The 18031-nt window shown below is 40.2% G+C and overlaps 1 protein-coding gene across 2 annotated transcripts in view; it reads left to right on the plus strand.

The window, feature by feature from the left end:
• Positions 1 to 3397: 3397 nt before the first annotated feature.
• TPST1 (tyrosylprotein sulfotransferase 1) overlaps positions 3398 to 18031 on the plus strand; it is a 166774-nt gene continuing 152140 nt past the window's right edge. Inside the window, exons 1-2 of one of the 2 annotated variants that reach the window (XM_019421744.2) lie at positions 3398 to 3636; positions 8731 to 8847. The gene's annotated coding sequence lies outside the window, so the exon portion shown is untranslated. The remainder of the gene's footprint in view (positions 3637 to 8730; positions 8848 to 18031) is intronic. The other variant, XM_019421743.2, reaches the window with a different exon arrangement.

Raw genomic sequence — 18031 nt, forward strand, 5'->3', positions numbered from 1 at the left:
TTGGATTTGGGGGGCAGCCCTTGGGTCTATCTATAATCACTTTGAGGAGTGCTATCTCCTTCCTTCCCTCTCCTCTTGCTCTCGGCCTGCTAATCTTGCTCATTTTCTTTGGCTAAGCTTTGTAATCCTAGTGGTCCATTTCTTCTGCTCCAAAGCAGCTACGGACAAATCTGAGCATGTTCTTCATTAGATTTAAATGTTCCAGGGGCACCTGGGTGGCTCAGTTGGTTAAGCATCTGACTTTTGGTTTCGGCTTAGGTCATGATCTCATGGTTCATGAGTTCGAGCCCCATGTCCGGCTCTGTGCTGACAGCAGCAAGCCTGCTTGGGATTCTCTCTCTCCCTCTCTCTGCCCGTCCCCTCTGTGCGTGCTCTCTCTCAAAATAAATAAATAAACAAACAAATGTTCCAAAGAAAATTGTCAGGGTGGGTATTTGTTTAAATTTCCTCAGATCAAGTTGCTTACAAGATTTTACTAACTTGGGACACCTGGGTGGCTCAGTTGGTTAAACGTCCAGCTCTTGATCTTGGCTCAGGTCGCGATCTCACAGTTTGTGACATGGAGCCCCTCGTTGGGCTCTGTGCTGTCTTCATCGAGTCTGCTTGGGATTCTCTCTCTCTCTTTCTCTCTCTGTCAAAATAAATAAACTTTAAAAAAAGATTTTGCTAACTGAATAAAGAGAAAACAAACTTAGATATGCTGAGCCCTTGTTAGAGAGGCACCAGAGCCAGGAGCTTTCAGAGGTTTGTTATCTCATTTTATTTATTTATTTTTAAATGTTTATTTTTGAGAGAGAGAGAGCAAGTGAGGGAAGGGCAGAGTGGGGTGGGGGGAGCAGACAGAGGATCTGAAGTGGGCTCCACGCTGACAGCAGGAAGCTTGATGAGGGGCTTGAACTCATGAACCATGAGATTATGACCTGAGCCAAAGTCAGCTGCTTAACCAACTGAGCCACTCAGGCATCTCTCATTTTGTTTTTTAAAAATGTAACAGCTTTGGGGTGCCTGGCTGGTTCAGTTCATAGAGCATGTGACTCTTGATCTTGGGGTTGTGGGTTTGAGCCCCATGTTGGGTATACAGATTACTTAAAAATAAAATCTTTAATAAAAGTAACAGCTTTACTGAGATATAATTCATCCCCTATTTAAAGTACACAATTCGGGGCGCCTGGGTGGCTCAGTCGGTTAGGCGTCCGACTTCGACTCAGGTCATGATCTTGAGATCTGTGAGTTCGAGCTCCGCGTCGGGCTCTGGGCTGATGGCTCGGAGCCTGGAGCCTGCTTCCGATTCTGTGTCTCCCTCTCTCTCTGCCGTTCATGCTCTGTCTCTCTCTGTCTCAAAAATAAATAAACGTTAAAAAATATATATTTAAAAAAAAATAAAGTACACAATTCAATGGTTCTTAGTATATGCACAACACTGTGTAACCATCACACAATCAATTTTAGGACATTTTCATCAATTGCCCCCAAAGGAACCCCATATCCATTAGCAGTCACTTCCCATTTTCCTCAGCCTCCTCACCCCAAGACATTTACTAATCTACTTGCTGTCGCTTTGGATTTACCTATTTTGGACATTTTTCTATAAATGGACTCATATGTTATGGGGTCTTTGTGAATATTTTCTTTCACTGAGCATAATATTTTCAAGATTCATCCACATTGTAGCACATATCAGAACTTCATTCCTTTTTTTTTTTTTTTTTTTTTTTTGAGAGAGAGAGATAGAGAAGAGAGCAAGTGGGGGAGAGGCAGAGAGAGAGGGAGACAGAATCCCAAGCAAGCTCTGCCATGTCAGCGCAGAGCCTGATGTGGGGCTCGAACTCATGAACGGTGAGATAATGACCTGAACCAAAATCAAACGTCAGAGGCTTAACCGACTGAGCTACACAGGCACCCTAGTACTTCACTCTTTTTTATGGCTGGATAATATTTCATTGTATGGATATACTAAATTTTGTTTATTAATCAGTTGATGGACATTTGGGTTCTTGTCACTTTATCAGCTATTATGAATAATGTTGCTATGAGCATTCATGTACAAGTTTTTGTGTGGCCTCACATGAACACACCTGCAACTCTCTGATACATATTCTATAGATCTCATTCTGCAGGTAGCAAAACATTCCAATATGGTAGACAGGAATTTTGAACAAAGATGTTAGATTCCTGAGCCCATGCTTTTTGCAATCTATGTTCTGTCCTTCAAGAAGAGGATATAAAGCAATCAAAGCATTTATTTCAGGGAGACATGGAGTCCACTGAAGTTGAAGTTGTGCTCTGAATTTCAAGGAAGCAGATCAGGCTTATAAAAGCAAAAGCCACAAGGTTACATAACTTTTTTTTTTTTTAATATTATGATTGTTGCTAGCAGACCTTAAACTTAAAATCTAATGCATGATTTACTTTTTAGCTACCAGGTGTTAACATTTTCTCTTTCAGTCCAAAGTGGAAGGATGAATGGGAGGAGACAGTGGAGTTGACACCGACAAGTTGCAATTGACAAAAGTCCAAAGTTCAATGGACAAAAGTAAAACGTTTGAGGTATTCCCAGAATTGCACTAGGCAAAAAATTTCCTCAATGTGCTCTAGACTCTATTGACAGTGACCCTTTGGCAATGCTTACTTCATTTTGAATCTTGTTCCACAGTTTATAGAAGTGAAATAATTGCTTTGACAGAATCTGGTATGGATATGTCAGTTCCTAACTGACATAAACATGAACTCTTAATTTTCAGGTGGGAAATGTCAGCCCTCTCCACAACGTTTGTCTTCCCTTTGCCTCTTCTCCAATCCCAGCTTTCACTTCTTTCTCTCAAGTATCAGTTCCCCATCCCTATGGTTGGGACAGAATCTCCAGTCACTCACTTACACTTTTTGTGTGGAATGCAATATTGTGTGAATTTGATATCTGTTCTTGAGTTATATCTCCTATGAGATGAAAGCTCCTCCGCCAGCAGCGGCCAGAGGGGTGGTATCTGAAGCAGTGGACATGCAAAAAGAAGATTTCTTGGAAAAGCTCCTTTTCTTGTCCGGCGGCAGGGTTTCACCGATGAAGGCTGCCCACGTGGGGGTTAAGGCGGCGTGGTCCGCACCCCTTGCGCAGCTCCCCTCCAGCCAGGTCAAGTGCGCCGTTGCTAGGGCAACAACCCGTCCGGGCAGGTGGCTGCTCGGAGCCCTCTCGCGGAGCGAGCACACGCAGGGACGCAGAGGCGCCCGTCCGGCCGCGACGTCAGACCCATCCCGCCCTTCAACGCCTGCAAGACCCGGCGCTATTCCCAGTACCACCTCCCGCGGGCGGCAGCTAGGGAACCCCACCAATCACAGAAGCCGACACATCTCCCGGGCCGGGCGTGCGGCAACCAATCGTGGCACACTTGTGATCCCAGGCCCACCCGAGAGGCTGGCGGCAGGGGCTGAGGCAGCCACGGCGGGAGTCGCTGCTGAGGCGGCTGCGGGCGCGGGTCGCGTCGGCGCTGCTCCGCGGGGCCGGGCCGGGCTGGCAGCAGCTGGCGCCTGGCGGTGAAGGCGGGCTCCCGGGGCGGGTGGAATGGCCCCCACCTAGGGCAGTGGGAGAAGCGGCTGAGCGCAGGATGCTAACGAGGCGGCGCGGCGGCTCCTCACTCAACCCAGGTAAGGGGAACGCCGCGCTCCCTGTGGCCCGGCTCGGAGCGCCTCCCCGGCCCCGCTGCCTTCCCGCAGCCGCCCACATGGCTCCGGGCCCCGGGCGGCTCGGTCCTGACATCCCTTGGCTGCGCGTCACCTCCTGCTCGCACGTCTCCCCATCTCCCTGCGGGCAGTTGTCCAGCCCCGCCCCCCGAGCGCGGCGCCCCTCGCCCTGGCCTGCCGGCTCCTGCACCCACACCCGCTCCCCTTCCCCCAGCGCCTGCGTTTCCCGGTCTCCGCTTCGCCGTCCTCCGCCTCGTCCCCGCCGTGGTCATCCCCCCGCCGCCCCCTCCCCTCTCCGTCCCCTCCCCTTTCGTAGCGCTGGCACCGTTTCCCAGCCCCTGCAGTCCTTTGGGGCGCCTTCCCGGGATGAGACCCACCTCCCCACCCCACCCCTCGCCCGCCGCCCATCCCGCCGGGATCAGATCAGACTTTTGCCTTCACTTGTACCCCGGCTTCGCTTCCACAGACTCACCCTCATGCCTGCCCCATATTGCCGTGTCCTCCGTACCTTCCAGTCGCCCCCCATCCCCCCCATCCCCTGGGTTTTGCTCTTTTGCTCTCAGATGCCTTCCTTTCCCAACTCGCCTCTTTTTCCCTCACTTTCATCAGCCACGGTCACTAACACTTCTTTTCCTTTACACTTAAACCTTCAGACACCCTAATACCCTCCTGAACGCCAGATCCGTGGTTTGAACATCATAATTCGTCTTTCAATGACCTGCACGCATAACATGTAAAGTGTCTTGCCCAGAGCCTGGCACACAGTAGGCCTGCCACATAGTGGATGCTCACGCGTGTTAGTCTCTTCCTCCTTCAGGTCTCTGTACTCTCCAGATGGTCGTGGCAAGAGGTTCAGTATCCGGAGGGATTCTTGCCACTCCTTGAAGAGTGGTGCGGTAGATGGCAGGACAAATTAGTGAACTCCGAGTGTGAGAAAGAGATTAAATTGTCAATTATTTACTCACTGTATATATTCAGTAAAAAACAAACAAACAAACAAAAAACAACCCTGAATTCTGCAATCTTTGTGTTAAGTATTGTTTTATATTAATTGGCTTTGTAAATGATTCTTAGGGAGCCTCAAATACAATCACTCCCTTATCACCTCCCACCTTCAATCAGCAGTGTTTGCCTACTAGCCAGAATACAGCGTTGTATGTAAGAAGTATTTCACTTGTTTCTCTCTCAGTTGGATAGTCCAATCCTGCAATGAATTTTCATCCTTTAAGAGCTTAGAGGAATCAGGTTTAGAATTTTGGGAATCAGCTCTTGAAGGGATCAAAAATGCTTAGGAGTGAAAGTTCTGACAAGTGCTGTAGGAGTGAAAGTAATTATCCCTCACTTTCCCAAACACTCTTTCTGGCAACCCAAGGAAGTAGCTACAGCCTTGTCTTTTTTTTTTTTTTTTTTTCTTTCTTTCTTTTTTAAGAGTGAAATAAAAATGTAACTTTTTAGAAGTATAAAAACAGTGTTACTGGCTTCAAGCCATTCTTGCTGCATGTGCTCTGATGGTCTCCAAGTCAGGATGAATCAAACAGTTGGTTTTTTCTGCTCCTAGGATCTCCAGAGCAGACTGGAGAAAATCATGTAAGTGAGCTGCTGATGCTGTTCTAAACTGCTGGATTCTGACTTTACTCTCACTGGCTGGAGATGCTTTGACTTTCCCCTAGGCTAATCTTATGTACTAAAACCTAAATGGCTGTTTGTAGATTTTTACCATTCTCCTCTCGGTGTCCTACTGGATGTTTTTCGTTGCTTATTTTGCAATAAGCAGAAAATTCACAGAAGAAATTGGTGAACTTCAGCCCTGACTACTAAAATTCTATCATTTTTCTGTGTGCCTATGCCTATCTGATTTCTGATCTCCTTTCCTTTTATCAAAGAAGGGTCCTCCTTTCTAAAACTAACATCTTTGATCTCTGCATTGTCATTTTTTACCTCAGCCTGCATACATGCTCAGATTTCCACCTTCCAAAACAAAAACAAAAACCTTCCCTTGACGCTTCCCTCTTTTTCATTTTCTCCGATTAACATGATATTCACTAGAGTTTCGGTTTATGTTCTTTTCTCTAATTTCCTTGTGTGATTATACCTCCTTTCATGGCTTCAAATAGTGCTGTATTTATGGTTTTCAAAGATGTGTATTCGGTCCCCATTTTTCTTGAATTTCAAGTGTTCTTTATTTTCATTTGTCTATTGGAAAGCTAAACTTGGATAGTGAATGCTCCAAACTTGGTTATCTTTTCCTTTCCCTTCCCTTTACTCACATAGCCCCCTCAAGCACATATAAACATTTCTTGTTCCGTTTTAGGCCTTCATCCTAGAAACCTTAGAATCCTCTTCTCTCCTCACAGTAACTCTGTTATAGCTCATATTGTTTCTACTTGAAATCTTTTTCTTTCCTCATTGCCAGAAGATTGGTTGAAGCCTGGGTTATGTTTTTCTCAAATGGAGTTGGTCATTTTTAACCCAGGCACTACTTTATGAAACCACCTGGATAGCTTTTAAAGGGTAAGGATGAGGGGATGCAGGCTTCCACAGAGATTCTGATTCAGTCGATTTGCTCTGGGACCAGACATTGTCATTTAAAAAATGCTTCCTGGGGTACCTGGGTGGCTCAGTTGGTTAAGTGCTGGACTCTTGGTTTCAGCTCAGGTCATGATTTCGTGGTTCTGAGCTCCATGTCAGGCTCCGTGTTGATGGTGCACAGCCTGCTTGGGATTCTCCCTCTCTGCCTCTCCCCTGCTCTCTCTCTCAAAAAAAAAAATTTTTTTTTTAAGTTTATTTATTCTTGAGATAGAGTAAGACAGAGCATGAGCAGGGGAGGGGAAGAGAGAAGGGGAGACACAGAATCCGAAGCAGGCTCCAGACTCTGAGCTGTCAGCACAGAGCCCGATGCAGGGCTCAAACCCATGAACCGCGAGATCATGACCTGAGCCAAAGCCAGACGCTTAACCGACTGAGCCACCCAGGTGCCCCCCCCAACCCCGCTCAAAATAAATAAACTTAAAAACATTTTTTTTAATTAAAAAAAAAAACATGTTTCCCATGTGACTGTAATGTGCAGCTAGGGTGGAGAACTAGGGGGAGAGCTTAAGAGGAACTGATAGAACCCTGAGGAACTATAGTATTTAACTATAATACTATAGTATTTAAAAATCAGCATAAATGTCACTTTGTTGGCGTGGTTAGTTGCTTGCTTTCCTGGCACTTGGTAGACATACCTATTATAGTACATATCATTTTATTTAAATTATTGCTCGTGGGCCCATTTTTCTCATGACTAGGAGTTCCTTGAGGTCTAGGATCACGCCTGAAGGTAAGCTATGTCTCTTCTACACTACTCACAACACTTCTGACACCAAATATGGGGGCTTTCCCTTTACAATTCTCCGACCCTCCAAACACCAACTGGTGTTCTATAATTTAACCCAATTATGGCACCACCTACCTAGAGTTAGTGCAGATCCCACACATTAAGACTTTAGCCTCTGCCTGTCCTCCTCCCCACCCCCCCACATGCCAGTCCCAGGTCATGACCTGTACTTCGGTCTAACTGGCTGTAAACTGGGGCTTCCCACAACCCAGGTCAGTTATTTGCTATAATGGCTCACAGAACTCTGGGAAGCTCTTACTTAACCATTACCTGCTCATTAGAAAGGATATAACTCAGGAACAGCAAATGGAAGAGATACCTAAGGCATCTCTTGTGGGAAGGGGTATGGGACCTCCATGAACTTCCATGCCTTCTCTGGGGGCACCATCCGGGCACATCCATGTGTTCACCAATCCAGAAGGTCTCTGAATCCCTTCAGTTAGAGTTTATGGAGGCTTCATTATGTAGGCATAATCATTGGTCGATGGGGATAAACTCTATCTGCAGCCCCTTTCCCCCATTCTGAGGTCAGGGGTTGGTTCTTCTGGCAACCAGCCCCCATCCCCCAAGATATGGTTGAAAGGGGCTTATTATGAATAACAAAAGATGCTCCTCCAACCCCATCAAGAAATTCCAAAGGTTTTAGGAGCTCTGTGCCAGGAGCCAGGGATGAGGACCTAATATATACTCTGTTATGTGATTCTTATATCACAGTATGGTAGTACCTTATTTATTTTTTTGTCACTGCCTTGTACAGTACTTAGTATATTTTACAAACTTGATAAAAAATTAGTTCAGTGAATCAGTTGGTAAATAATGTGAAACAGATCTTGAATTTACAGTTTTGCAAGATGACCATCTGTTTCTTTCTTGGCTGCTTAACAGGTCACTAGTCATACTTGCATAGTCATTCTTGTTTAAAAAAAACCACACACACACACTCTTTATAAATTAGAGTGGATTAAGATAAATATTATTTGCTCTTAGGATTTGGCTTTTAAGATGGTTAAGCTGTTACATGATTATAGAGGTTCATTCAGGACTTCCTCTTTAGGAGATACTATTTCTGGGGCGCCTGGGTGGCTCAGTCGGTTAAGCGTCCGACTTCAGCTCAGGTCATGATCTTGCGGTCCGTGAGTTCGAGCCTCGCGTCGGCTCTGGGCTGATGGCTCAGAGCCTGGAGCTTGCTTCTGATTCTGTGTCTCCCTCTCTCTCTGCCCCTCCCCGTTCATGCTGTGTCTCTCTCTGTCTCAAAAATAAATAAACGTTAAAAAAAAAAATAAAAAAAAAATAGACTTTATGGATGGTTGAGACATAATGTATCTTCCATCTTTTTTAAACAAATAGCTCTGATTTTAGGCTCATAAGCTTTGGATTTTTCAAGTAGAACAGAACTGTTAAATTGATAAAAGATCTTGAATAGTGGCAGAACTATTTCTTTTTAAGAGAATTAAGGAAATAGGGAAGCCATCTACATATATGAATCTCATTGGCATTGGTGATGGTGAGGGGGAAATCGGTAATTCCCAAATATTTAGTTACTATTATAAGAAAAACTTGTAATTGCTCATATAATGGTACTTGTATACTTTGTAATAAGTTAGAATTAATATTTAAACAATAGAGTTGTCTTCTTTTGTTCTTTAGTTTTCTTAAGATTTTCTTGCTATTTCTGTTTGTAGAATTTGTGATGGACAGTTCTTTACTTTTAGCACTTGAAAATATTGTGCCACTTCCTTGACACCTCCATGATTTCAGATGAGAAACCCTCTATCATTGGAATTCGTGTTTCCCTACAGGTGACGTATCCTTTCTCCCTGGTTGCTTTAAAGGTTTTTTCTTTGTCTTTAGTTTTCATAAGTGTAAGTATGATATATCTTGGCATGAATTTGTTTGAGTTTATCCTATTTGCAGTTCTTTTAGGTTTTTGAACTGTTAAGTTCATGAGTTTTGCCAAATTTGGATGTTTCAGCCATTTTTGGAATAATTTATTAGCACTGTTCTCTTTCTCCTTTCTTTCTTTGTGAGAATACAAATCTTAGAACTTTTGTGATTGTCCTACAGTGTGGGAGGCATTATTTTTTTCTCTTTTGTTTAGATCTTTTCACTTTCATTGTGCTACTTCCAGTTTCAGCTTGACTCATTTTTGCCTCTGTTGTATTCATTCTGCGATTGAGCCCATCTAGTGACTTTTTGTGTTGGTTATGTTATTTTGCAGTTCTGTAATTTCCATTTGGTTCTTTTCTGTATCTTCTTTTTTAAGATTTTTTATTTTGTTGTTTGTTTCAGTTGTATAGCTCAATGCTCATTAAAACATGATGGCTGCTTTAAAATTCTTGTCAGGTGGGGCGCCTGGGTGGCTCAGTCAGTTAAGCCTCTGACTCTTCATTCTGGCTTAGGTCAAGATCTCACATCATGAGTTGGAGCCCTGAGTCAGGCTCTGTGTTGACAGAACAGAGCCTACTTGGGATTTTTCTCTCTGGCCCTCCCCCACTTGTGCTCTTGCTTTCTTTTTTTCTCTCTCTCTCAAAATAAATAAACTTAAAAAAAAGTTTAAAAAAATTCAGATCCTTGTCAGGTAATTCTAACATCTGATTCATGTGTGGTATTAGTGTTTGTTAATTGTCTTTTATTTATTCAAGCTGTGTTTTCCTGGTTCGTGGTATGATGATTGGCTTTTTATTGTATCCTAGACATTTTTGATGTTTTGTTGGAGCCTCTGGATCCTATTAAAATTTTCTGTTTTAGTAAGCAGTCACCCTAAGAGGTTTAGTGTGTAGGTCTTAGCCTACTTTTTTTTTGGTAACAACTTGAGTTATAAATCACATACCATACGTTTGCCCATTTAAGTTACAAGATTTTTTAGTATATTTACAGAGTTGTGCATTCATTACTACAATCAATTTTAGAACATTTTCATTACCCCACAGAGAAACTGTGCACTCCTTACTTGTCACCCCCAACTGTCCCATTTATTATCCCCTCCATCTCTAAGAAATTACTGATCTATTTTCTGGCTCTGTAGATTTGCCTATTCTAGACATTTCATGTAAATGTAAAAATATAATATGTACTCTTTTGTTACTGGTTCACTTAGCTTAAGGTTTACAGTGTTCTTCCATATTGTAGAATGTACCGGTATTTGTTTCTTTTTATTGCTGAATAATATTCCATTTTATGGACATACCATTTTTTTTTTTATTCATTAATCAGTTAATAGGTGTTCAGATTGTTTCCACTTTTGGCTCTTATCAGTAATGCTGCTATGAATATTTTTGTACAAGTTTTTGTGTGGACATGAATTGCTGGGTCATATGGTAACTCTAGAACTCTAAGTGTAACATTTTGAGCAATTGCCAGACTGTTTTCCAAAGTGGCTGCCCCATTTCATATTTCTGCCAGCAATGTATGAATGTTCCAATTTCTCAAAGTCCTCCTTAACACTTGTTCCCTGACTCTTTGATTATAGCCATCCTAATGGGTGAAGTAATACTTTGGGGCTCCAGTTGCATTTCCCTGATGGGTAATGATGATGAGCATCTTTTCATGTGCTTTCTGGCTATTTGTATATATTTAGAGAAATCTCTATTCCTTTGCCTATTTTAAAATTAAGTAGTCTTTTTATTGTTGTGGGATTTCTTTATAATTCTAGATACTTACCAGTTATATGATTTGCAAATACAAATATCCCATTCTTTGGGTGTCATTTAACTTTCTTGATGGTACCCTTCGAAGCACAAAGGTGTTTAATTTTGATGAAGTTCAATTTATCATTTTTCTTTTTGTTGCTTGTGGTTTTTGTTTTGTTTTGTTTTGTTTTGTTGTTAGGCTCCATGCCCAATGTGGGCCTTATGACCCCAAGATCAAGAGTTGCATGCTCCACCTACTGAGCCACCCAGGCGCACCCTTTAGGTTTCATATTTAAGAAACCATTGCCTGATTCAAGGTCATGAAAATTTAATCTTATGTTTTCTTCCAAGAGTGTTATAGTTTTAGCTCTTACATTTAGGTGTTTGTTCTTTTTTTGTGAATTTTGTATATGGTGTGAGATACGGGTCTAACTTTATCTTTTTGCTTATAGATATTTGGTTATCTCAGTACCATGTGTTGAAAAAAACCTATTCTTTCCCACTTTTAATTGTCTTGGCACTCTTACCCAGTTGGAATTTGGTAGGGATTGCATGGAACCTGTAGATCAATTTGAGGAATATTGCTATCTTAACAGTATTAGCCTTCCAGTCCAAGAACATGAAATGTGTTTTCATTTATTTAGATCTTAAATTTCTTTCAATAACATATATAATCTCTTCTAGTTTTCCATGTTCAAGTCTTGCATTTTTTGGTAAAATTTGTTACTTAATATTTTATTCTTCTGATGCTATTGCAAATGGAATTGTTTTCTTAATTCCATTTTTGTATTGTTATTGTTAGCACATAGAAACACAGTTGAGGGGTGCCTGAGTGGTTGAGTCAGTTGACCATCTGACTCTTAATTTTGGCTCAGGTCATGATCTCAGGGTCATGGGCTCCACGCTGGATGTGAAGCCTGCTTAAGATTCTCTCTCTCTCTCTCTCTCTCTCTCTGCCCCTCCCCTGCCCAAAGAAATACAGTTGAGTTCTGTACATTAGTCCTGTATCTTGCAACCATCCTGAACTCATTTAACAGTTCAGGATTTAAAAAATCCTAGTAACTCATTAAACAAACTATAATCTGATAGTTTTTTTAATGAGTTATTAGGATTTTTTAAAAAATATTTATGAGGGAGAGAGAAAGAGAGAGAGAGAGAGAGAGAGAGCGAGCATGTGCATGCATGAGGGGGGAGGGGCAGAAAGAGAGGGAGACAGAATCCCAAGCAGGCTCCATGCTGCCAGCAAAGAGCCTGATGTAGGGCTTGAACCCACAAAGCACAAGATCACGATCTGAGCTGAAATCAAGATTTGGACGCTTAACCAACTGAGTCACCCAGGCACCCCAAATGAGTTATTAGGATTTTATATATACATGATATGTCATCTCTGATGAGAGATAGTCTTACTTCTTCCTTCTAATCTGGATGCTTTTAAATTTATTTTTCTTGGCCTTGGCTAGAACCTGCTGTACAGCAGACATCCAGTCTTGTTGCTGATCTTAGGGGGTAATCATGAAGTGTGAAGTTAGCTGTGGGTTCTTAGATGTCCTTTTTCATGTTGATGATGTTCTCTTCTATTTCTGACTTATTCCTTGTGTTTAGCATGAAAGAGTGTTGGATTTTGTCAAGTGCTTTTTCAGTGCCTATTGAGATGATTGTGTGGTTTTTGTCATTTATTTTATTAATATGGTGTATGACATTACTTGATTTTCATATGTTGAAACAATCTTACATGACTGGGACAATCCACCTTTGGTCATGGTTTGTGATCCTTTATATATGTTTCTGGATTTGGTTTGTTGGCATTTGGCTCAGTTTTTGCATGTATATAGATAAATATATCTTTGTAGTTTTCTTGTAGTGTCTTTAGTTTTGGAATCAAGGAAAACTGGCCTCATAGAATAAATTGGGAAGTGTTTGCATTTCTTCTATATTTTGGAAGAGTTTTAAGGATTGGTGTTCATTCGTAAGGTTTGGTAGTATCCACTAGTGAAGTCATTTGATCTTAGACTTTTCTTTGTGGAAAGCTTTGATTACTAATTCAAATCTTTTTACTTGTTACAGCTTGATTCAGAGAATTTCTTTGTGAATTGATTTTAGTACTTTGTGTCTTCAAGGAACTTGTCTACTTCATGTAGTTACCTAATTTGTTAGATTACAATTGTTTATAGTATTCTGTATAATTCTTTAGAATATTTTTTATTTATGTAAGGTTGGTAGTAATTACTGATTTTAATAATTTGAGTCTTCTTTTTTGTTCTTGTTAAATCTAACTAAATGATTAATTCTGTTGATCTTTTCAAAGAACCAACTTTTTATTCTGTTGATTTTCTTTATTCTTTGTTCTCTATTGTATTTGTTTCACTGTAGTCTAATTAATTCCTTCTGTCTACTGGCTTTGGATTTAAGTTACTCTTCATTTTCTGGTTTCTTAAGGTCAACAGGTTGTTGATTTGAGATCCTTTTAACTTTTAAAGTTTTAAACTTTTAAGATTTTATTTTTTAAATTTACATATAATTGACATATTGTGTAAGTTTAGGGTGTGCAACATATTGATCTGAGATTTATTTTTAATATAGGTATTTACAGCTATAATTTTGCTTATCGCATAGCTCTTGGTGCTTTTGCTACATCCCATAAGTTTTGTGTTTTTTTATCTCAGTATTTCCTAACTTACTTTGGTATTTCTTCTTTGGCTCATTGGTTATTTAGGAGAGTGTTGTCTAATTTTCACATATTTGCAAATTTCTCAAGTATTTTTTCATGGTATTTTCTAAATCTATTGTGGTTGGAGAATATACTTTGTATGATTTTTATCCTTTGTATGATTTTTATGATTTGTTTCATGGCCTATCCTAGAGAATGTGCACATGAAAATGATATGTGTGTGTGTGTAAATACATACATACATATGTATTTATGTATGTATTGTTGCTTACTGTTGCAGCCTGCAGTCTTGTAGGTGTTTGCTGAGTCTACTTGGCAAATCTCTTTACTTGATCTTTCGTCTGATTGTTTTATCCATTATCAAAAATAGTATAATGAATTCTCCAAATATTATTGTTGAATTGTCTGTTTCTCCCTTCAGTGCTGTCAATTTTTGCCTCTTGTGTTTGGAAATTCTATTTTTAGGTGTATGTGTATTTATAATTGTAACTTCTTTATGGATATCAGGTCTTATAAAGTGCCTGTTGTTGCTAGTAACAAATTTTATCTTAAAGTGCATCACATGTGATGTTAGTTTAGCTACTCCGGAGACTTTTGGTTATGGCGCATGGTATATCTTTTCCCTCCTTTTGCTTTCAGCCCATTTGGTCATTGAAACTAAAGTATATCTTTTAGGAAACATATGTTTGAATGACTTTTTAAAAAAGTTTTTATTCAAATTCCAGTTAGTTAACATACAACGTAGTATTCGTTTCAGGTGTATGATATAGTGACTCACCACTTCCATACAATACCCATTGCTCATCACAAGTGCACCCTATAATTCCCGTCACCTATTTATTTTTATTTTTTGGGAGAAAGCATGAGTGGGGGCAGGACAGAGAGAGAGGGGGACAGAGGATCTGAAGCAGGCTCTGCATTGACAGCAGTGAGCACGATGTGGGGCTTGAACTCACAAACCGTGAGATCATGCCTGAGCCAAGGTCAGATGCTCAACCGACTGAGCCACCCAGGTGCCCCTCCCCATCACTTACTTAACCCATTCCCCCATCCGCTTCCCCTTTGGTAACCGTCAGTTTGCTGTCTATAGTTAAGAGTCTCTTTCTTGGTTTGTCTGCCTCTCTCTCTCTTTTTTCCTTTGCTTGTTTGTTTTGTTTCTTAAATTCCACACAGGAGGGAAATCATATGTTTCTTGCTTTCTCTGACTAACTTACTTCACTTAGCATAATACTGTCTAGGTCCATCCATGTCATTGCAAATGGCAAGATTTCATTCTTTTTTATGGCTGAGTAATACTCCATTGTATAGATATACCACATCTTTATCCATTCATCAGTCGATGGTCACTTGGACTGTTTCCATAATTTGGTTATTGTAGATAATGCTGCTGTAAACATCAGGGTGCATGTATTCCTTTGAATTAGTATTTTTGTATTGTTTGGGTAACTGCCTTGTATTGTGATTACTGGATTGTAGGGTAGCTCTGTTTTTGTTTTGTTTTTTATCTTTTTGAGGAACCTCCATATTGTTTTCCAGAGTGGCTACGCAAGTTTGCATTTCCACCAATAGTACAAGAGGGTTCTCCTTTCTCTACATTGTCACAAACACCTGTTGTTTCTTGTGTTGTTGATTTTAGCTGAAAGGTGTGAAGTGTAGTTTTTTTGTTTTGTGTTGTTTCATTTGAGAGAGTTCCTGAAGGTGGGGAGGAGCTCACCCGATGCAGTACTTGAACTCATGAACCGTGAGATCATGACCTGAGCCGAAGTCAGATGCTTAACTGACTGAGCCACCCAGGCGCCCAGGTATAGTTTTGATTTGATTTTCCCAGATGATGAGTGATGTTGAGCGTCTTTTCATGTGTCTGCTGGCCAACTGTATGTCTTCTTTGTAAAAATGACTATTCATGTCTCCTGCTGATTTTTGAATTGAATTATTCATTTTTTGGGTGTTGAGCTTTATAAATTCTTTATATACTTTGGATACTAACCCATTATTGGATATGTCATTTGCAGATATCTTCTCTGGTTCCTTAGGTTGCCTTTTAGTTTTGTTGACTATTTTCTTCACTTTGCAGAAGCTTTTTATTTTGATGAAGTCCCAATAGTTTATTTTTGCTTTTGTTTCCCTTGCCTCAGCAGATCTCTCTAGAAACAAGTTGCTACAGCTGATGTCCAAGAGGTTCCTGCCTATGTTCTCCTCTAGGATTTTATGGTTTCAAGTCTTACATTTAGGTCTTTCATCTATTTTGATTTTATTTTTGTGTTTGGTATAAGAAAGTGGTCCAGTTTCAATCTTTTGCGTGTTGCTGTCCAGTTTTCCTAACTCCGTTTGTTGAAGAAACTGTCTTTTTCCCTATTGGATATTCTTTCCTGCTTTGTTGAAGATTAATTGACCATATAGCTGTGCGTTCATTTTTGGGTTTTTGATTCTGTTCCAATGATCTATGTGTCCATTTATGTGCCAGTACAACAAAAATAAAAAGCTCTATGGTCTCCATTGAGGGTGATATTATCAGTGGTTTTTATATATATGCCCTTTGTTATGTTGAGGGATGTTCCTTCTAAACCTACTTTGTTGAGGGTTTTTATCATGAATGGATATTGTACTTTGTCAGATGTTTTTTTCTGCATCTATTGAAATGATCATATGGTTCTTATCCTTTTTTTTATTAATGCGATGTGTCACGTTGATCAATTTGTGAGTATTGAACTGGTGTTGCAACCCAGGAGTAAATCCTACTTGATTGTGGTGAATTATTTTGAAATGTATTACTGGATTTGGTTTGCTAGTATTTTATTTATTTATTTTTAATTAAAAAAAATTTTTTTATGTTTATTTATTTTTGAGAGAGACAGAGACAGAATGCGAGTGGGTTGGGGCAGAGAGAGAGGAGGCACAGAATCTGAAGCAGGCTGCAGGCTCCAAGCTGTCAGCACAGAGCCTGACATGGGGCTCGAACTCACGAGCTGTGAGATCATGACCTGAGCCGAAGTCTGACGCTCAACCAACTGAGCCATCCAGGCACCCCAGTTTGCTAGTATTTTATTAAAAATTTTGCATCCGTGTTTATCAGGGATATTGGCTTGTAGTTCTCTTTAGTGGAGTCTTTCTCTGGTTTTGGTATCAGGGCAATGCTGCCCTCATAGAATGAGTTTGGAAGTTTTCCTTTTTCTTTCTTTCTTTTTTTTTTTTTTAATAGTTTGAGAAGAATAGGTATGAATTTTTCTTTAAATGTTTGGTATAATTCCACTGTGAAGCTGCCCTGGACTTCTGTTTCTTGGGAATTTTTTTGATTACTGATTCAATTTCTTTGCTGGTTATCAGTCTGCTCAACTTTTCTATTTCTTCCTGTGGTAGTTTTGGTAGTTTATATATTTCTAGGAATTTACCTATTTCTTCCAGTTTGTCCAATTTATTGGCATATAGTTTTTCATAATATTCTCTTATAATTGCTTGTATTTATGTGATGTTGGTTGTTATTTCTCCTCCCTTACTGTGGTTTTATTTATTTGGGTTCATTCTCTTTTCTTTTTGATAAGCCTAGTTAAGAGATGCAAGCAGAACTGGGTGAGTGTGTGTGTGTAGGGGGGTGTTGGAGCCAGGGAGTGATGAAAGAAGAGGCTAGGGGCAGGTAAGAGCTGGATCTGGAAGGATTTTATATGTTATGGCGAGGATTTTGTTTTGAGAGAAGTAAAGGGCTTGAAAGGTTTTAAGCAGGGGAGTGTCATAAGTATATTTGCATCTTAGATTACTTCTGAAACAGGATATTGAATGAACTGACTGAAGGTCAGAGAGTATCAGTTATTAGGCTATGGAGTTATGCAAGTGAGAAAATATGAGGGTGAGGATTAAAGCCATGTCAGGAGGGGAAGAAGAGAGAGGGAGAATAGATTCAAGAGACATGAAGCGAGAAAAATTGACAGGACTTCACAAGTTACCATGGAGAAGTTAAGGGAGAAACTACGTAAAGTCTCCCAGATATTTATCTTGGGCATCTAAGAGGAATCGGCTCATTTACCAGTAGAAGAAATAGAAGAGGGGGAGAAATTTACTAGGGAAGATGTGTTCCATTTGGTCTTCTTAAATTTGACTGCCAATGGAACATCTAGATAGAGTTGAGTTGTGCTTTGGCCTTTGAATGATCAGGTTGAGATTTGGGATGCAGGCTTTGGTTGAAAATAGAGTTGAGAGGCATCAGAATGTAAGTAGAGGATAGTTGTAGATGAAGGAGGGTGAGTGTGGGAATGTGGATGAGGGAACCCAGCACCATAAATTAAACAATTGTCAGTGTTCTGTGATGTTTGCTTTTGAAACATATCAAATTTGTGTACATAGTTGAGGCTGTTTTTCCCTGGGCTTTCTATTTTGTTCCACCAATGAATCTTAATACCATAAGTTATAATAGTTTTGTTAATACTTTAATATTTGTGTGTATTCTTTCCCAAACTCTTGGAAAAACTATTTTTTCTACGTGCTATAAATTTTGTAGATTCAGCTTAAAAAGTCCTGTTGGGATAATGATTGAAATTGCAAAATTTTTTATGACTTCCAGATTACTTTGTTTGTGTTTATTTGTATCTCCTTGCTTCATTTTTGACATTTGTTGAAAATTTGCTTTGTTTCAGATGACTCTAAAGGTATGTTACGGAGATTTGAGAAGATTTCACTAGGTGTTTATTATTCATC

Source organism: Panthera pardus, unplaced genomic scaffold (assembly GCF_024362965.1).
Source record: "Panthera pardus isolate Hobbes unplaced genomic scaffold, ASM2436296v1 HiC_scaffold_4, whole genome shotgun sequence".
In the NCBI taxonomy this organism is placed as follows: domain Eukaryota; kingdom Metazoa; phylum Chordata; class Mammalia; order Carnivora; family Felidae; genus Panthera; species Panthera pardus.